At 43.8% G+C, this 21,527-nt stretch overlaps 1 protein-coding gene across 10 annotated transcripts in view; it reads right to left on the bottom strand.

The window, feature by feature from the left end:
• PLXNB2 (plexin B2) overlaps window positions 1–18,338 on the bottom strand; it is a 251,912-nt gene extending 233,574 nt beyond the window's left edge. For 2 of the 10 annotated variants that reach the window (XM_030961143.1, XM_030961139.1), the window contains exons 1-2: window positions 18,238–18,338; window positions 8,607–8,709 (exon numbers count right to left, since the gene is read on the bottom strand). The gene's annotated coding sequence lies outside the window, so the exon portion shown is untranslated. Of the gene's footprint in view, window positions 1–8,606; window positions 8,710–17,841 lie in introns of all 10 variants that reach the window. The other 8 variants (XM_030961142.1, XM_030961138.1, XM_030961144.1 and 5 more) reach the window with 6 other exon arrangements.
• Window positions 18,339–21,527: the final 3,189 nt, after the last annotated feature.

Genomic DNA, 21,527 nt, shown 5'->3' with positions numbered 1-21,527 from the left:
CTGCAAACCATGTAATTTGTGTCCTAAAGAGAGATTACAGCCCATCTGTCCCAGCTGGAGTACAACAGGATTCAGAGTGATTTGTGCTCCAGCTCCTCACCTACCCTGGCCCCTCGTTTGGCCAAATAACTAAAGCAAGTACATATAGCCATGTCCATAACTCGTTAAAGTAATCTGCTCCTTTGTCACTGCTGCAGCCCTTGTGAAGGCATAAATACTACACCTGGGAAATCACAAAATCATCTCCTGGAAGCTGGCATGGCACATGCTTTCCCTGAGGTTTGATCTGAAACTGCACTGATGGGCTCCAAGTGCTCCATCAACAAGATTTACTTTCCTGCTTGGAGATAATGCCATTGAAACATCTGTAAAAACAAATACATTCACTTTAATGTTAAGCCCTTGCACTAAGTATTGAAGTGACACTGCCAGATTAAAGGGACTGTAATATATTTTTAAATACCCCATTTTGAAGTCAGATTATTACCCATGAAAGACCTTTTAATATCTCTTCTTTGACTGAGGTGTGTGACACCTGTCTGTCCTCCATTTCTGCCTCATTTTGCTCAGGTACACAGCACTTACCGCCTGGCACTTTACCAAGCTCTGCTCCAAAGAAAGCGGTGAGAGAGGCTGGGGGAACCTACACATCACCTGCATGCCACCCACACCATGGAGGGCTGGAACACCCCAGACACAGAAGGAGCACCATGAGGCAGATGTTGGGAACATTCTGCCATCCTGATGGCAGCACCACCCCAGCCTTCCACTGCCCTTGATCACAGACACCAGCTGCTCTTCTGGCAGGCACCAGAATGGCTGCTCACTGGATGGAAATTTATTGTTATAAATTTTATAACAATAAGCAACTCACCCTGTCACTTCTCATTTTAATAATTTCTTACTCAAGCAGGGGCAAGTTTGACCATAAAACTACTAACAGGAATCAGAGAATTGCAGAATTGTTAGGGTTGGAAGGGACCTCTGGAGATCATCTAGTCCAATCCCTGCCAAGGCAGGGCCACCAGAAGCAGGTTACACACAGATACATCCAGGTGGGTTTCATTGTCTCCTGAGAGGGAGACTCCACAGCCTCCCTGGGCAGCCTGTTCCAGTGCTCTGCCACCCTCAGTGTAAAGTTCTTTACAGTCTTCTTTCTCATATTGAGATGGAACTTCTTGTGTTTTAAGAAGACCATACTGAGTCCTGAACAAAGGAAAAAAGTGCTCAAAACTCTCAATGCTCACTGTGGTGCACACAGAAAATAAGAAGACATAAAAAGCCTTTTTGTCTTATCTGTCTTTGACTACGGGGCAAGTGAAAACAAAAGCAAAATCATTTAGCAGAACACCCTCAAAATCAAAACAAACAAACATCCCCCAACAATATCCCTCCAAAGACACAAAAAAAATCAATCCATTCCTTTTTTGTTCCTAAAGGCAGGCAAGAAGAAATTGTAGCTGCCCCTGGAAGTGGGAACTGCCAGAAGACAGGACAATAGAGACATGGCACCCTCGATGTCACTCCCTCAGCCCTGTGCCCAACAAGTTCCTTCAGCTACTCTGGGTCTTGGTTTCCACATCTGCAGACTGGGGATAATAACAGGTCTTTACATCACAGGGGTGTTACAAAGATCAATTAGTTAATGTCTGAAAAGCGCTTTGAAGATATAGCAGGTGGTGAGTATTATTATGCAAATAACATGATTTAAGAAAATCACAAGTGCTGGATTAATACTAATCCCTTTGATATTTAAAAGACATCAGTTTTTTTCATATTTTAAAGCAGTGAACGTTTATGCTATAGCTTTTCACGGCTGCTGCAACCACAATTTTTAACCTTTTCTGTTCATACAGCTCCATACATAAAACTCCTCTGCAGACATCTTCACAAAATCCAATCTCGACTCAAAGCTAGGAGTAGTGGAAGAAATTATGCATGTTGATGAACTGGATAACGAGATTCCATGCAGGAATATTTCTCAGAGGATAGAATGTCACAGGCCTAACTTACTGTAACAAACACTGCAGAGTCTTTCAGTTTTAGGGCTTTTTTGGGAAGCACACTAATTTCACGCATAGAGGCAACTGTAAAACAATATAGCTGCTATTTAATTATGCCATTTTATGTGGCAGAAAAAGGTGGAGGAAAAAAGGAAGCTATGGTTCATTCATTTCTTCCAAGGCTGCATATCTGAATTGTAAAAAAAAATAAATTAATGTCTAATGACCTCATTTAGTGGTTTCACAGGAGATCAGGCATTGCAATGTTTCCTCTAACTTCCAGCAAGTGGTTGTACAACCACTTCTGCTTTAGGTGGGATGCAGGGAGTGGAGTGGACAGCCACAAGCCAGCCCAGAAACACAGCTTTCCTGAAAGCTTGTCACTCACCATGAGAGGGAAACACAAGTCAAAAAGAGGTGGGATCAGAGCAAAGAGCCTGAGGTGAGCAGCAACACTGGAAACCAAGGTGAGAGCACAGCCAAGACTAGGTGTCCCTCTGGTTTTCAGTGTTGCCCTTGCCAGACCTCACTGCCCAGTGCTTGAAACTCCCCATTCTCCCAGGACTTACACTGCCACGTTCCCTTTCTGTGAAGAAGTCTGTTCCTTGTCTCCTGCACTGTAAAATTCAGTGCAAACCAGCTGGTGCATTTTGTCTAGGAATCTGGAAAATATTGCTGTGATTAAAATCAGCTTAATATTAACCCTCTCTGGAATGCAGGCCTGAAATTGATATTAATGAAATAAGATCAGATATTAATATTCTGTACAGCTGGTTCCTCAAGCTGTGCTGTAGTGTCAAATCAAATCTTTCCCCAAATCAACATACCAAATACAAACATAGGATGGCAGGTAGCATGCACGTGTGAGGAGGCAGAAGGAGCATTTTGAAACTTTAGAAGCTGTTATGTTTGCAGCTCTAGGCAGCCATGCTTCCCTTCCTGCCCCATCTCCCACAGCAGCCATATTAATAGCTATTCAATACAGTAATAGAATGCTAGCTGTACACTTTGTTGTTGGGGTTTTTTAATCTCCAGGTCAATATTAAAAGCATTTGGATGCTCTTTAGGAGGGAGGAATGATTTTGCACTCCAGGAACAGTGAAGCATTTGCAGCATTCCCTAGGAATGCTAGCAAAGGATTTCCTTCACATGTCTCTGCTATGACTGATGTGGTAATACTTTATTTTAAGTGGACCCAGTAGTACAGATTCCCAATTCAATTTAGTTGCACAAAAATGCACTCTGTATAACATCTGTGTGATCTTGTTAGTTGAATTTATACAATTTGCATACAAAATAGATCCAAACCACCACCTGAGGGTCACTCTGGAGAAGGAGACCCTGGAGGCTCTCTGAACAAAGTTGTTTGGAGGCATGATTTTTACTCCTGGATATGCAGTTCTGATCCTGGCCAAGTAAGTAACAGACCCATCTTTCACTTTCCTCTCTTGTTAAATGGCAGACACCTCATTTCCTGAAAAAGATCTAATGATAGACCTCTCCACTGAAGAACAACTCCCAAGTGAGAAGATGAGTCAGCATGATGCTTCCTCCATCTTCAGAGGAGAAAGTCAATTTCTCTCTCCAGAGTACCCCTTCCCTCTCAAGAGTGCCCTGCAGGTAGCTTGAGGTTTGGTGTACTCCATCTCCACACCTTCAGTTAATTCACTTTCTCTGAATGTCTTGAGTTTCCCAACAGCTTACTTGAAGAAAGCGATCTGATTTTCTTGTAATCTGCTATTCATTTTGAAGTACACAGGTTAATATTAAGTAGGCCATAGATATTTATAGCTAAACTTAGAAACAAGAAAAATATTCCAGCATTCTCAAACTTTCACATGTGCAGCCTCACGCCACAAAGACAAAACCTAACTTAGACGACACCAAGTTTTTTTATCTCCTCTTCAAACAGCCAAATAATATAAAGGTACTGCAAGGACTACTCACATTAGTTAACCTTCCCATCACTCAGCAGTCTGTTGCCAGGTTTCTCCAACTGAGAAGATGAAAACTATACTATCCCCACTAGACTTAACAGGCTCAGCCTGAAGAAAAAGCAAGGCTATTGTAACTGTGACAGAGAAGTAGATAAGACAATACCTTCTGTCTGCCCACAGAGCAAGAGGAAAGCCATTCAAACAGCCACACCATGACAAAAAATAAAAAATCTGGACTCCTATGTGGTTTGTTAACCTTTGCACCAAGTAGAGCCAGAAAGTTACAATCTCTCCCATTGGCTACTGCTGCCTTTTCTTTCCCAGGAGATGGACAGAAAATGGAAATGGGTACTACCAAAGAGGAGGTTACTCTGATGATTTGCAGCTCATACACAAAGTTTCTGGGCTGACAATCTCCTGGCTTTGCATTACAATTTGCATCACATTTGTAATTGTATTACCTAGACAGCTTTAACTTCATTAAGGATTCACAGGTAAAAAGCAGATGCTGAATCAAATCTTATAAAGCAATGTCTGCTTTAAAGGGCCTACACTAAGCAGAAGCTAATTCAACATCTTCTCTTTTTGATTTGTAAAGAGGAAAATCATAATTTCACTCAGGAAAATAAATATATATGTGAACTGAGGTAAGGTTTATTTGAACTAAAGAGCAAAAAAATTGTGTGGTTTGGGATGTTTGAGTTCATGCTGCATTAAAGTGCAGCTATTTAAAAACAAATTATTCCAGGAACATATTATCCTTTCCTTGTGGCTAACATATATATAAATTACTTTAAAAAATTTACTCAAATTGTAATATTTCCTCTCTCTCCAGTAAATATAAGAGCTTAGCATTAAATCTATATTTTAAAAAAAATCTTCTTATATATTCTAGGGACTGCAAGTTCAGCCAAACTAGGCCCTTGCAGCTGAGTCTGCTGCTCTGCTTTTGGCACAAGTACAAATGAAATACTCCAGAAGACAGATATGTTACATTCTTTCAGGTGTTTTGAGTTAACATTCACGGAACTCAAAGAATTTCTATGGAAATAAAACCCATCTTCAGAGAATTTCATAACCTTCAGCTGGGAAACATCAAGGGAAAGTTTCCATAAGACAGAGCATACTTTGCTTTAAAAACCCTTGATAGCAGCTATAAAATATATTATACATATTGTATATAATAAATACAATTTTATACAATTTTTTAAACAGAGATCCTGTTTCTAAAACGGAGTAGAGCACATTTCATGCATAGAGCTGCTTTTATGAAGTGGATAGAAATGTGTGAAGGAGTACCACTATGGGTTATTATCATACTGTTCTTTGAGTCATGCCGAGGGAGTAAAGTTGATAATGAAGGATCTTCTTTTGGGACCAGGAGAACTCCAACTTCCTACTTGTGCTGCCACATGCACAAGCATAAAATGGAAGTTGTGTTTGTGCTCATGGCCTCAGATTATAACTCAGCTGTTGATTTGAATACCTGCAGGCCTTGTACTCTTGGGACCTGCCCTATCTCATTTGGAGGAGATCACATAATGTTTCTTCCCCTTTACAGCCTCACCATCACCTTGTAGCTAAGCCTCTCCATTGATAACCTTATGTCTAATTTTCACATTTAACAAATTTTCCTATAAGTCAATTAGTAAAGACTGTTCAATACCTAGGATGGAGCTAAATATATTAAGCATTAACCATTTATTTGTCAACTTTTTCAAAGTCATATTTTTAATGGTTGTCTAGACTTGTCTCCTTTTAATAAATACACCAAAATGGCATCTGCATATCCTGTTACAGGTATTGTACCCTGTAACTGCTGCATACCCACCTTTACAGCATCCAGACTCACAGTTTCCAAATCAGACCTATAAATATCATAGTGGCACTGAAAAATCTTTCTAAGCTCCCCCCAAAAGCCTGCCAGAGGTAAGAATCTTCCTTGTATTTAGGTGAAGTCTGCTTCAAAGCTATTTTTTTACATGTGAAGAAAATTCTCTGTATTTCTTTTAGCCCATCCTAGGTATTTCGGTTTTCTTTCTCTGCTGCAAGCAATAAAACACTTTTATGTTCAATATATGAATAGTAGAGATTTTTTAAAGCCTAACATTTTACAAGGTTTTCCTAAAGCTTGTAAAATATGAATGATCTGTGAAATGGTTCCATACATTAAAATGCAACTCGGGCATGCCAGTTCTCCATCTCTCCCTTTATTCATTACTTAGAGGGCTAGGAACCATCCTGGGATGCCTTGCACTAGGAGGGAAAGCACATAACTAATTTCCTAACTGCTCTGTTTACTTTGCATACCTTGTGGGCAAAAGTTGGCAAGAAAGGACTGGAAGCTGTTTGCTTTGAAATTATCACCCCATTTACAAGATTCAAGAGCAAAGTCTTTTAAACTGAAGTAAGAGGGAAAAGGAAGTGACTCTGTGCATGGTTAATGCTTCAGGAGAGTGCTAGCAGTGCGCTGGAGGTCATCAGCTGAGAAAGAAAACTGACACCAAAAAAGTTTCCTCACCAAGTGCACAGGGATGCAATATTTAGAGCACCCAGAGAGAATAAGGGCACTAGCCAGATCTGTGTAAAAGGGTTGTATTTAGTTTAAAGCCACCTCATATTTGAAATGAAAGAACAGCCACACAGGAGCATGGTTGCCATTGAAAGTACAAACTCAACACCCTCACTCAGTTTGCAAAAGCCTCTTCTTCCCTGAGTAATAGGGCCACCCAGGATGGGACTGGCAGGAAGGGAAGAGAGCAACAGACACAGGCAGGGCTTGATAACACAAAGAACTTGGCAATGAAATTACTTTAAGCAAGTCTTGAATCCTCTTCTTTTTTTTTTTTTTTTTTAACGGGGTGGGGTGTGGGGATTGCTTTCCAGCTTCTCAGTCCAACATTGCAAATTATCATGTGTTTGCACAGCCATGCTGTGAAATACAGCAGAGATGAAGGGAAACTTCCAAAGACTTTTTTTCAAAGCTACATAACAACTACATAAAATACAGTCTAGTGCTAGATCAGCTCTCCTGTCCAGCCCACAGCACAGCTCCACAAAACAGCACAACCAAGCAGGTACTGGCCAGTGATGGCAGGAACTACTTACAGCAGAGCTGCCACTGAAGATTTCATATCATTGAATGATGGTCTGTGCCTGCTGCTAACCCACTTGGAACAAAAATGCTCCCTCCTGCCAAGCCATCTCATGGATACAGAGAGCACGATGTGAAAGTGCTTTGGAGGAGGCTTTGCTCAAGCCAGGAAATCTGGGGATGCAAGGTTTACTTTTGCATAGGGGCTTTTAGGAAAGCAACACAGGATAATTTAAGAGATTTAGCAGGTCCCCATCCTTTCTGGTCAAGAAGGAATGCTGCAGCATCTACTTGCCCTACTTATACTTGACAAAAATACCACCAAATTGTGCTTTTCTCTACAGATTTCCCAAAATTCCCCAAAGTGGAGCAATGGGAAAAAAAAACCCAAACCAACAACAAAACCAACACCCGCCCACACCCCTCCCCCCCCACAACAAAACAAAACACACCACAAAATCACAGAGAAATTAAATTGCTTGCTAAAGACAGCAGCAAAACCACCATGCTGAAGTCCCCATTCAAGAAACATACAGCACTCCACTGCATACAGTGGCCATCAGAGATGGTAGTCTGGGCACCAAACCTACTCACAAAGCAGCCCAGACTTGTGGTATTCCAGTAAGGATGCCAGTTTCATCTGACTGATGCCACTGAATTATTAGCATGGTGTTGGAGCATCTCAGTTTGGGACAGAGACCTGTCTGTCCACGCCAAGTTATTACACGTGAAAGGCCTGAGAAAACAGAAAAGTCTCTAAGAGGGAGGGAAAGAAAGCAAGTATGTAGCCACTTCTGGCCACGAGTTTACACCTTCTTTTACCAACAAGCAAAGTAATAACATAAAGTAACTCTTCAGCACAGCCTCATTCATAAGCTCCTAACTTTCAAGGTTGCTAAACCCTCTTCTGGTATCAGAGTTCCTGTTCAAGTATAATTCAAGTACATTAATTAAGTCACAGACAACAGAAAACACAGTCTGCCTTTTGAAATTATCAGTAGGAAAAAATAGCATGAAGAGTTTAGTTTCAAGAATGCTGTTTACATTTACTCATTTTACAGGCATCAGGATCAAAATTAAAAGAGAATAACTAATTGCTACAACTGGGAAAAGTAAATTGGCATTTAAATTTGAACAGTGGCAACAAGCAAAACATTGCAAAAGAGAAGTGGAAAGTGTTACTCTGAGCAATTGAGATACTATGTTTTGATAAGTAAGTTAACTTCGAGATGATTCACACCCACAAGCTTAATAACCTTTTACACTACAGGTCCAGGAGACACAAAACTATGCATAAAAATCACTATTGAATCAGACAGCATCCAGGACAATGACAAAGTAAGTGCATTTTCATGCCAGATTATTACACTGAATTTGAGGCTGTGATATTTCAACCTAAACCCTAAAGCACATCTATCCCACACAGATGTCTCTCATCTCGGTGCACCAAGCCAACTGCACTGCAGCGCCCTACACAAGAAACTCCTCCTTCTCAAGCAAGCAGCACGGCACTTTGGAAGAAGAAATGGAGGTAAAACCAAAACCCTCAGTCCAAAAAAGTTCTTAGCCCACCTGAGCAGCACAAGTGTTGCTGGTCAAAGGGACTTCTTGGGGCTCAGGCTTCTGTGCAAATAGGGTCCAGGGTGAAATGCCTTTTGATGTGTACTTGTTCCTGCTGGAAGAGACACAGAACAGATGCCTCAGAGAACACATAAAACAAGGGACTGGGCAATATGCAAAATCAAACAAAAAGAGCTCGCTCAGGGGGTCTATGGGCATCCTAAGCAAGGAATCATTTTGCAGCTGGCATCTCAAGACATTGCAGAAAGTTCCTCATTTTTATCTTAATAAGAGTAAAATATGGTGAAATCTATTGATTTTGTATCACACTGAAGGATTTTTCAGCAACTGAAGGCTTAAAGATGTGACATAATCAACAGATATCAAATCATTGGGATTTTAAAAACAGGATGTCAAAACATATAGGACAAATATGTAAAAATTAGTTAACTTCAAGATGTCAAAAGCTGTCATTAGTGAGTAACATCACAATGCAACTGTAATGCTTCCTTTGCAGTTCAAAATTACTGGAATTATGCTTTACATTACCTAAGTGTTTTATTAGCTACCTGGAAATAAGCAAGTTCTTTATGGGAAAATTAAGAGATTACATGGTTTAGTAACATGAGAAATAAAAACAGAAGGCAAATCACAGAGTTAACACAATTACTTGTCAAGCTGTGCTCATTCCAACCAAAACAATCTTAAGACACCTGAATGCAGATATATATCTAGTAACAAGGGATGCAGGTAAGGTTTGCAGATCACAGAACTGTCATCTCCGAAGCAAGGAAAGCAAAAGGGATGAGGTCAACACAGCCTCACAGCTAAGCATCACATTCAGAGCTTCTGCTGTTATTAGAAGGGCTAAGGCGGCTCCTGGGTTCAAAGATATGAGAGTGAATGGAAAAAATGACTGGGGTAGCATGGGGCAAGAGTGACACTGAAATGCTCTGCCCAGTTCCATGGCTGATGCTCAAAAAGAGATGTTGAAAATTATAGAACATGCAAAGTAGAGCTACAAAAGCAATTAGCATCTGGGGGGAGGTAAAAAGCATTATGTGTAATCAGATTTAAAGATTCAGTCCTTTTGATAAGCCACCCAGACAACTGACAGTTTACTTGATCATCTTTAAGGAAAAACAATTATCAGCAACAAAAAGTCTTTAATACAGCCACAAGAAAACTTAAAAGGCATGAACAGATGCAATTCAAAACAATAAAAGGCTCTTGTTAGAAACAGGATGAAATTCTGAAAAGGCAAAACCAAATGGGAACAAATTCTTAAAGATGGACTCTTTTTCTCAGAATTTTCAAGGTAAGGTATGCTTTAGTCCCAGAATTTGTTTGGCCCATGAGCAATAGCCAAGTGAGATGTTCAAGAGCTGTGAGACTTGACAGTTCCGCTGATGCTAAACTATAGATGACAATCTCAAAAAACCCCAAACAAAACCCAAAATCAAAGAAAAAACCCTCAATCAAATAATTTTAAAAAGAGCCCACAAAGATATTGCCCAACATTTTCATCAGTGCTACCGAACAACAAATTAAATGCACAATGGACTGTGAAATGCTTGCAGATCTTCCCCCAGTTAAATGTCAAACCAAGAAGTCATCTGTTAATAAACAGAGACGTCACCTCTCCAGAGTTTTATCCAACCTACTAATACATAAACTCACACCACCACTTAGGACTCAGGATTGCCAAGGCAAATAAAGTCTTTTGGTTTTCCATCTCAACAGCTTGGGTAGGCAGAAGGTGACAACACCTGGACCACACAGCACATGCATAATCTGAGCCATAAAGCCAGCTTTGTGATTGCAGAGTTACTGACTCTTTCAAAACTTCTTAAAAGTACTCACAAAGACACTTTCTGCCTGTGCAGAAGCTTTTCAGACAAAACCATTGCCATTTGACATATGTGGGGGAAAAGAAAACCTCAAAGTCACCCACATATACCCATATGGGAGATGTGCACACATCATAACCACAACTGCAGTTTACATGAGGTGTTAGTTCATGAGGGAAAAGTTCCAGTTGCTGATGATGCATGTCAAAGCTGCACAGAAAAAAAGTTCACAGCTTTTAAACTACTTAATCACACAAGACTGGAAATAGAAGAGGTCAAATTACTGCTTTTATTGCCCTACAATTCAACAGGCCCAACATTAAGTTTATACCAATTTGTCCCAAACTGATTAAATGAAGATGGCATGTAAGTTCAATACACACTTTGACAACACACTAAGGAAGGCCAAATGAATGTTCTGCTGATATATTTAAGAGAGATGCTGCATATTTTGGACTTCCAGTTGCAATGAGCATAATCAGATCTATTAAAGGGAAACTAACTAAGTAATACAAGCTGAAGGAAATCATTCCCTTCTACTATTAACCATTCCAATTGCCCTGTATCTTCAGGAAAGAAGAAGCTTTTATTTGCTTTGCAGGCCTAGTTTAACCACCAGCAAAAGATTACTAACTTGTCCTGATTCAGAATGGTAAACTTCCCCTTGTATTTCAGTTGCACCCTTTTTACCAGATCAATTTAGTTTATATTTTCTGACCTCTGCTTTCTCCCTGTGGCTGAATACATTTGGCCAGTAACAATTTTCCTGCAGGGCAAACATTGCTTAAGAAACTGGTCCTTCATAAATTCTAAACAGTGATGCCCATAGGAATATAAGAGCTAGATCTTCTTTATATACAACTCTCAGACGTCAGAAAGAGATACTATCTCTTAAACTATCTAGAAGATAAACAAGAGGCCTGGGGAAAAAGATGTGAGGAGTTCACTCCTCAAATTTTTACATATTTAAAACACAGTCAGTAAGTATGGAGAGAACATTAAGCTTTCTGCATTCCTTCTCTAAGACACAGAGCTATCACATTAATAATTCCTCTAGATACAGCAAGATTAGTGTCAGGTTTATGAGAGCATCCTTCAATCCAAGTCAACATGCAGACCTAATCCAGTTTAACTAGAAATATGCTAGTCAGGTCTGTTCAGCAATTAGCATGAACGTACATTGATATAAAAAAGTAAGTTCTGGAACAATTCAGTTCAAGTGCTAAACATCTCATGGATTTTTACTTAAAATCATGCTGTTCAGCAGTTTCCATGTACCTAATCTGGAAGAGTGGTTCTTATGGGTCTGCTTGAAGGTCCAGCACAGAATTAGGATATTTTAGGGGCAAAGTTTTTCTACAGCTTCCTGGATTATTGTAGGATTGAGAAGGCTTTTAAAAAACAAAGACAGAATGACATCTGCAACATAAAGATAACTTGATTGTCAAGTAATACCAAAGCCATTCACTGCAAATTAGGTAAATCACAGAATCAGAGAAAGGTTTGGGTTGGAAGGGACCTCAAAGATAATCTCATTCCAGCACCCCTGGATACCTTCCACTAGACTAGGCTGCTCAAAATCACATCCAACCTCACCTTGAACATGTCCAGGGATGGGGCATTCTCTCACAGCTTCCCTGCACAACCTGTTCCAGTGCCTCACCACCTTCACAGTACAGATTTTTTCCTAATAGCTAATCTAAGCTACTCTCTTTCAATTTGAACCCATCCCTCCTTGTCCTGTCACTACATGCTTTTGTAAATAGTCTTGCCCTATCTTTCCTGTTAGTTCCCTTCAGGTACTGGAAAGGCAGTTAGATCATCCTGAAGCCTTCTCTTTTCCGGGCAGAACACCCCTAACCCTCTCAGCCTGTCTTCATAGGAGAGGTGCTTTATCCCTCTCATCATCTTCATGGCCCTCCTCTGGACCACTCCAACAGTGCCACAGCCATCTTATGTTGCTGTCAAGCTGCTGGCCAGGCTTCTCTGATACAGCCCAGAACAGGGTTGGTTTTCTGGGCTGCGAGTTTGCACTGCTGGGTCATGTTGACTTTCTTGTAAACCAACAGCCCCCAAGTTCTCCTCCTTGGGGCTGCTCTCAATTCATTCTCCATGCAGCCTGTACTTGTGTTTGGGATTTCCCCAACCCAGGGGCAGGACCCTGCACTTGGCCTTGCTGAACTTCATGAGGTTTGCACAGGCCCACCTCTCAAGCCTGTCCAGGTTCCTCAGGGTGGCATTGCTTCCCTCCACCGTGTCTGCACCCCACAGCTTGGTGTCACTGGGAAGCTTGCTGAGGGTGCACTCAATCCCACTATCCATGTCACCAACAAAAATGTTAAAAAGTGCTGGTTTCAGTACTGATCCCCGAGGAATACCACTGGTCTCCACTTGGACATCATGTCATTCACTGCAACTCTTTGAGTGCAACCATCCAGCCAATTTCTTATCTGCTGAGCAGTCCATCTGTCAAATCCATGTCTCTCCAGTTTAGACAAATATACCATGTCAGACAATGTCAAACTTTGCACAAGTCCAGGCAGGTGATATTGGTTGCTCTTCCTTTATCCACCAACGCTGTAACCTGGGTCATAGAATGCTATCAAATTTGTCAGGCACAGTTTGTCCATGTTGAAGCCATTTTGCCTGTCACAACCACCTCCTTCTTTTCCATATGCGTTCATGTAAGTCCCAGGAGGATCTGTGCCATGATCTTGCTGGGCCCAGATATAAGTCAGGAAGACTGACTGCCTTCACTTTTTACTTGTGGCCTTAAACTAGTGATGCCAGTTAACAAGAAAACAAGTGGAACACTAGGAATAAGGTTTTAGTTGGATAACTAACTTCTTGAGGACACACTTGGATTGAATAAATCAACTACTAAATTCACTTGTTTGCAGGACTGCAAAGCTTTTTGACCAGGGGCATGTCAAAAGTGAAACTACAAAGGCAGAAACTTGGAAGCTAACTACAAAGGTGGAGCAAGGTCAGAAGTGTTTCAGAAGGTGCCAGGTGGACTCTGTCCCCTGATGAGTACGGAGGCTGACGAGCCTGGGGAACTCAGCATGGTGCTAATCATCAATCCGTGCTGGCGCCAGCTCCCAGAAGCTGAATTCCAAAGAGAAACCAAGTGTCCCTACGAGCACGTGGCTGGTGACCACAGCTCTGCTGACACACTCCTGAGGGCAAACTCTGTCCTGCATTATGGTGGTGTAAAGCTGAGCAGTGGAGCAGGGGCTGACCATCACGTTGAGACTGAGATTTTTTTAATAATTACTAGTAACATTTATCAAGCACAGATACTTTTAGACTTACAACAAGAGGTAAGTCTTCCAACTACCTGAGATGGAAACTTAGAGAGTTCCAAAAGTTATATATTTCCAGAGATACAACTGCAGAGACAGAAACAGAAATACTTGATTTTAACAGATAACTAAATTACTATCTGCCTAAAGAAAGTAAGTGCCAGGTCCACAAGATCCCCTGAACAGCTTTCCAGTCTGTCTGGCTGCACAACGGTTGGGCAAACGTGTCCTCTCCCTCCTCCATCCATCCTCTGCTGCCTCCAGAGCAGCAGAGGGCAAGGACTCCAGGCCTCCTTTTGTAGCCAGATTTGATCAGTTTTATAGACAGAAAACTTTTTGTACCATTAACCACTGGTGGTTAAATAAAATGTTTTCAACTCCTTATTCAACTCTTTATAAATGTGTTTGATCAATTAAAAAGTAAGAGGCTAAACCACTTACTTTCCAAATAATGTTTTTTGTTACAACAGACACCCCCTCAATCACTTAGGCTATATGATTTTATTTTCAACAAGGATTAACTGACCAATGTCAAATCCAAGTTAGACTCATACTTAAACAAAACTCTTTAAGTAATACTCCACTAATCCTAGTTACCTCTGGCCTTATTACAGCTAATAATACTCTTTTTCTTGATTGTTTGGGGTTTCTTTTTCTAGTAGAAGCCATTTAAATAGACCCTCCACTATAAGCTGAGCTTTACAATTTCCTATGGTGCATAAGAAAACCTGCAAGAAAAGCTAAATATCCACTACTGAGTTGAACAAAAAGGTAAAAGTGAAGAAGTAGGAGGAATACCACATCGAGGTTGTTTGTTTACTTAATTTCATCATAATTATTTAGCCTCTCATCTCACTAATAGCTGTGCAGGTGCTAACTTTACTTCAAGAAGGACCTAGAGTTTTTGTTTGCATAAATCAAGTACATTTAATCAAGTGCACATTAGCTCATCAACACATTGGATCTGATGAGAAATTGCATAAGTGACAATGCCAAGCTATTTCGGTGAATATTCATGATATCTCTGTGGAACAGGCTGACTGGAGGGGAGTGAGAACAAAATGACAGTAAAAGAATGGTAGCAATTACTTTTCTTGCAGTTAATGTTGCCATTAACTGCTTGCTGGCAAGAGCTTAAGGTTGCAAACCCCAATTTAGGCTTGTTACCTTAATTTTACAATTGTAATTCAATATTCTGAATGTGACACCAGTGTAACAAACATCTTCATTCAATGCTCCATACAATAAATAATTAAAAAGTATATGAAAATTTCCAAATTCTAGGCATTACAGAAATATAAACACTTAGTATTTAATCTTCATAAAAATAAATAAATAACGCGCAAATCTTTTTCTCAAAACTGATCCAGAATCCAAACCCGTTTGCAACAATAAAGAGGGACTTTTTTGTTCTTAATAGACATTCATGAAGAGATCTCCCTTCAAAATGTAATTTGTTCTTAGCGATCTTCTGCATGCAAGGCAAACAACTCCCAGTTTTATAAAGCTATACAAAGCCTTTATCCAACTTCCAATATCATCTGTAGAAAAAAAAAAAAAAAATTCAGGCAGAGTAATGCTGTGCCCTTAGTGCGAATATTTTACATAACAAGTCCTCAAGTCAGATGAACAAAGAAAGGCTTAGATAAAAGAACAAAAAAAGTTGGATCACTTTCAGATTGCTAGAATGGATGAAGAAGGAGAGGAAGAGAGGGCTGATCAGGTGCACCAACTACTGCATCCTTCTGAAACCCAGACCCTTGTGCTGCTGACCAACCTAGGAAGAAGGTCACACAGCCTCTCCTCATGCACAGCTGCCTCCCCATCACCTCTGCCCACCAAGTTCTGGTACGAGGTAGGTCACTGGACTCACACCTGCCATTTCAGAAGAATTTAGATGCTTATGGACTATGGGTCACAAATGCAGCTCAATTCAGCTGACCTCAACTGTTTGCTTTGTCCCTCTGTTTGTCACAACAGAGAGATATACAGGAGATTCATGCTATCAGACTTCACAACACTAATATGAACAGCCATAAAATACAGTTTACATTCATATGCCTATCTGTAAACTCTGGCAGATTCAAAGTTCAATAGAAAATAACGCTGAATGGTAGAGTAATCTCTGGCAAAGGGACAGGATGAACAGCTGAATGCATCAGCTTCTGGAGCAAAAGTCAGAGTCACAAGTGTATTTATTGTGCTATCCTTCCCATGTCGTTGACAATCCAGGAGTATCAAAGAAGCCTGGTTATCAACACTGTTGTAACAGACTATCACAAGCATCCAAAGCTTCAGTTGTACATTTTGGAGGTTCATGTTACTACAAAATACAGTATCACATTTTGATGGGTTGACCCTTGCTTCTTACAATAATCTCAGATGATTTAAACACCTTTCCATACCAGAGGCCACCATTCAAACTCCTTTCCCAAACACCGACAACATTTAGTTTCTGTATTTATTTAAATCATATATTTTAAGAAAGACTGTTTTCTACTTCACAAGCAATCAGACTAGGTTTTAGATCCACAAGTGTTCTAGGTAAGGAGGACAAGCTATGCTAGGCTTGGAGGTAGACTTCCTTCCTTCCTCCCTTTTGTTTTGGCTGGAAGCATGCTCTATTCTGGCACATCAATTGCAGGCAGCAGCCCCCGTACCCAGGTGTGCTGGATCTGTCTCACAACCTGACAGGCAGGCAGGGCATTAAGGATCAGCCCAACGTGCATGTGTAATCTCACTCCCTAGCAAATAGTGAACAGGTCTCCCAGCTGATTTGCCTATAGCATGGTACATAGCTGTTGCAAGACCAGTTGCACACTTCAAGCTTTGGGGAGGGGGGAAAAAAGAAAGAAAAAAATATTTTTTTTCAGCCCTAATTTAGAATTGATGTCTTCTGAAAAAAACTGTTAAGAAAACTGAAGTCAATCCTAGGTACATACCGGCAGCCTATTACTTACCAACCTTTGCTTCCTCCTAGATTCCATTGTAATGAGAACATAAACACTAAAATAAGCATATATCTCCCTTGAATGAATTACCTATTCAGAGTTCCCTCTGGTGTTCAATAAGCTCATCATCACATTCAAGGTAACAGCCTTCGTTACAAAAGCATAAGTTCCCTCACGAGCAAGTTATCATCTGATGACGAGCTCAGCAATAAGGACAGGACCATAGTGCTGTAACTCGTGGACAAAAGCAATGTTACTTTCCATCAGATTTCAGAGGGGAGATAAACTTATGCTTCCTCCTTTGTATATTCAACCGAGTGTCTGATTAACCTCGAAAGGACCCAAAGTGTTAAAGATCCCTTCTGCCTCCCGATGTCACCAAACCGACGAAGTCTCGGAGAAGGCAAAGTCACAAATTACAGGTACAGCCCATCTGAACGCGGCACGCAAAGATGTTCTGCACCTCCCGAATAACTATGCTTTGAGTCACAAGCCTTTCCAGCCTCGCACTCCCATTCGCCTCCACGGAACATGAGCAAAGTACAGTGTATCTAATTAACAGTTTGGAAAGAAAGTTTAAAGCTGCCTCTGCAAAGAGACAAAATGCGTTTGCAGGAAAATCCCAGACGAGTTCCCGAGTCGGCGGTGCGCAGGCGGAGCGCGGGGCGGGCGCCGGGCCAGTGCCAGCCGCGACACCGGGGCTGCTGACCCCGGCCGCTTCGGGGTTACGAAACTCCCGGGAAGAGCGGCCAGCCTGCATGGAGCGGGGCGGAGGGAGCTCGCCGGACACCGGCGCACCCCGGCCGCCGCTCGGGAGGAGCCGATTCCCCGCGCCTCCCCCACCTCCCCGCCCTGCACGGCGGCTGAGAAAGGCGCTCCGAGTCCAGAGCCGCCGCCCGGGAGCCCCTTAACCAAAACCATCTGGTCACGGGCAGCGCGGTAGAAAGCCCCATCCGCCCCGGCCCTCGCCGCTTACCCCCGGCCCCGGCCCCGCAGCCGAGGAGGAGAGAAGCTGCTCTGCCCACAACTCAGCAGCTCCCGAGCTGGGGGAGACAGGGGGAAGTCGCCGAGGAATCCGCCTTCCCTCCTCCCCTCCGCGCCCATCCCGCGGAGCGCGGCGGCAGCGCCGGGGCTGCGTTACCTTCAACAGGTGCAGGCGCCGACGGGAGGGAGCCCGCGGGCACGGACCGTCCGAGTTGCCCGAGCGGGAGCGGCGGCCCCGGCAGCCCGGGGTGGGTGGCGGTGGGCTGGACAGAGGCGCTACGGCAGCCCCCGGCGGCCGCCCATGCTCCCGGCGGGCCCCGCCGCCGCCGCCACCGCAGCCGGAGTCAGCGCGAAGGCGGCAGCGGCTGCGGCCACCTCCGAGAGGAAGGACGGGAGCGGCGGGGAGCGAGGGAGGGGGAGGCAGAGAGCGAGAGGAGAGAGAAAGCGCCCCAAGAGAAATAATCATCACATGGCGGTCACGATCCGCCGCCGCCCCCCGACAGCCGGAGCCTACGCTTGGGAGCCGGGGAAAAGCTGCGAGGAGGGGACACACCTGTAGGCGCAGCACATATCCGCTGTGAGCACAATGCGAGACAGGAAACTGAAAAAAACAGCCCAGGGAAGGAGAGAGGCTCCCGTTCGTCCCTCCTTCCCTCCCTCCCTTTCTCCCTCCCTCCTTCTGTCCGTCCTCCTCCTCCTCTCTCCACCCCCTGCCCCCGGTCAGGATCCGCTTGCAGCGCTGTCTCATGCAGGGAGATCCAGGCAGAAGGCTGGGAGGCGGCGGGAGCCGTACTTTCTCCCCGTTTTCCTTTCCCTGTCTCCGCTTTGTTTTGCCCGCCAGCCAGGCAGAGGCCAGCCCGGCGAAGCGGGGCCGCCCGCGGGGCCGAGAGCTCCCGGAGAGCTGGGGCCGCTCCGAGCCCCGCCGGGGGACCGGGGCCGGCCCGGCGGCTGCAGCTCCAGCGCTGGGGACACCGAGCCCCAGCCGCCCGTGGGGTGAAGAGCGGGGAGCGGCGGGACCGCGGGGAGCTGCCGCCGGGCCGCCTCTGCCCGCGGCCGGGGTCGGCGCTTGGCCTCCGCGGCGCTCTCCAGCGGCGCGGCGGTACCGCTGGGAACGGGTCTGGTCTGTACCTAACGGCCTTGGGGTACCTGTCGTGTCCCGGCGGTGTTCTAAGGACGCTCCTGAACATGAAGGAACATTGCAATTCCCACCCCTTACCCCCCTGAGCAGAGTCTCTGAGCACCCAGACGTTTCCTCCCTTCTCGCACACCCCTGTCGATGAGGGGCCCAGAATATGTCACTGGCATCACTTTTACTGAACTTGAAGTGCTCTAGGGTTTATCCCTGTTAGGTAAATCCTCTGCAATCACAATTTCTGCAGTTTGTCTCTCTGCTGAAGCACTCTACTAAAAAGCCTGTGTGCAAATTTTTCATGCCTTCCCCTATAAACAAATCAACAGAGTTCTTGCAGAGCTCACTTCCCACCTGTTGTGAGCACAGCGTCACTGTGCTATAGCATCGTCATCTCCACGTTCAGATGTTACATTTGTCTCAACTATAGTAAATGTAGGGATAATCTATTAAAAGAAGGGACGTCTTAGGATAATGGCTCAGGTAAGCTTTGGTCAGGATGTTTATACTTTGTAACTTTCCATTAGTGAATGTGGATCAGCAACGTTTCAAGGAGTAATTAATTTGCTGCTCTCGGCACTTTGAGTGCAGCTTCATTAAATGCTGTGTGTGTTGTGCTCCCTACTAAAACACCAGGAGACAGCCGGTCTAAATGCCGTGCTTCCCAAACAGGAAGTGGCTGAAAAGTTACCTTTGCATCTCAAAACAGCAACAAATCAAAAATATATACAAATCAGCCCCAAAACTTGGGCAAGAATAAAGTTATACTTTTGGAAGAGATGTTAAAAGTGGCTTTCAGACCCTGTCTCTGCAAAGTGCCGCTGCAGACTTAAGAGTGGCATAATATAGAGTTTTGTGGGGTTTTCCCTTTGGGATTGCCCCGGGGAGGCAGACTGTGCTGGCTGAATTTTGCCAGTCTGGCCCAGTTATTGTGCTAACCTCCACCAGAAGGCCCTTGTCCTTGTTGATTGGCTTCCTTCTTGCCCTTCACCTGACTGGGCTTAGTCACTGCAAGATAAGAAAGAACAGCTCTGGCATAACTCTAGTGTTTCAGAAGGTCTGGATTCCCCCTCTGTACCTCTCCACTTACTGGAAAGGAGAAAGGGAATCTGAAGAGAGACATGGGACTTCCCTAGGAAAACTGAGTTAGTCACGTCCTGCAATCCTTCTGAGGAATCCAGTAAGGAGAAACTCACAGGCTGCTAATGGGCTCGGTAACACCTGACTTTCCAGGCTGCTTTCTCAACATCTGGGCTTCTGGCCAGGTTGTACCCTAAGTTTTGGCAGAATGCCCTGAAATTTCCAGCCTGGCAGCTCTCTTTGTGCCCTGGGCTGTGAATCTCTGCCTTCCATCACATTCTGCCCCAGGGCTTTCTGCTGGGGTCTCTGTCACTCATCCCCCTACCCTGCCTGCTCCAAACATTATGATCTGCTCTCTCTACTCTGGGGAAAAGCCCACATTTGCTCCATCTGATGACCACTGACCAGGACTGTACTTGCCACACTTTTGCTGTCTCAAGGTGGCTGTACCCCGGTTAAATCTAAGCCTTGCTCCCCTCCCAGCTCACAACAGAGCTTCCTTTGGCTGGTGTAGTTTCTTCCAGCTCCTGTTCAGCTCCTCTGACTCTGGCCTCATGAGATTTTTTTTTTTTTTAAGAAGCCTGCCTGTGAACATATATAGAGCCAGAGCAATGGCAACAGTTTATTTAATTCAAGAGAAGAGCTGGTGAAGGGAAGCTGTGCTGAATCCTCATCCAGTCCATAACAATCCCTTGCTCTGCACCTGACCTTGCCAAGTGTGACTGGGATTATGAAGCTGATCTGGATCTTGAGGTGGCCACGCAGCATCCCACCCCAGGATAGCTGTCTTCCTGCTAACCCTCCATAAACTGCTGTTCTGCCAGCCACACTTGGATGTGCTAAAGCAGCAGTGTGGCATATTGGCCTATGCTTCTGCCAGCTGGGACACAAATGTTCACCACAGCACCCTAGTTACTGAATTCCATGCTGAGTTTGGCACTTGGCCCACTTGCAAAGGTGAAAAGTATTCACAGAATGGTCTTCTGCACTTCCTTGTCTTGAAACCAGCACACCATCCTTCTGACTCACGGAGAAGTGATACAGGGAGATATCCTCCAGTGAACCCAGAAAAACAACTGCACATCAAAACCTGCTATTTGTGACTGAAGGAGAAATTCCCTCCCTTAGCATCATCCACCAAACAAGATAAAGAAGAAAAGAGGTCACATCATATCCTAAATGCGGAGATGCTTAGAGAAGAGCAACAAGTAAAGGAGTGAATGATTAACAGCTTCCCAGACTCCTGGGGATCTTGGCTGCAGTCATGCACATGCACAGGGTGTGGCTCAGGGCAGAAGGCTTTGCTCCCTCCCCCTCCAGCATCAGGACACAGACGACAGAGCTGTGTTTGAATAGAGCTGTAGTCGAGATTTCAATTTCCTCTTTATTTCCTTCCTCTGCATTCCGTCTGTCTCTCCTTTCTTTGTTATCACTCATTTGTTGTTGTGTGTATCCTCCTGGTTTTTTCTTTCTCTGCCTGTTATTTTTTCCCTGCATGTTATTTTCTCTTACACCGAAGGTGACACCTGAGCCTCTTCCCTGCCTGCTTCTCTTCCCAGTGCCGTCGGTGCTGAATTTTGTCCAAGATGCAGCCATACAGGGTATCACTCCTACTGCTGAGACCTTCGAGGCCT

The sequence above is a fragment of the Camarhynchus parvulus genome, chromosome 1A (assembly GCF_901933205.1).
Source record: "Camarhynchus parvulus chromosome 1A, STF_HiC, whole genome shotgun sequence".
Lineage (NCBI taxonomy): Eukaryota > Metazoa > Chordata > Aves > Passeriformes > Thraupidae > Camarhynchus > Camarhynchus parvulus.
This window is presented reverse-complemented; position numbering and strand designations above follow the sequence as displayed.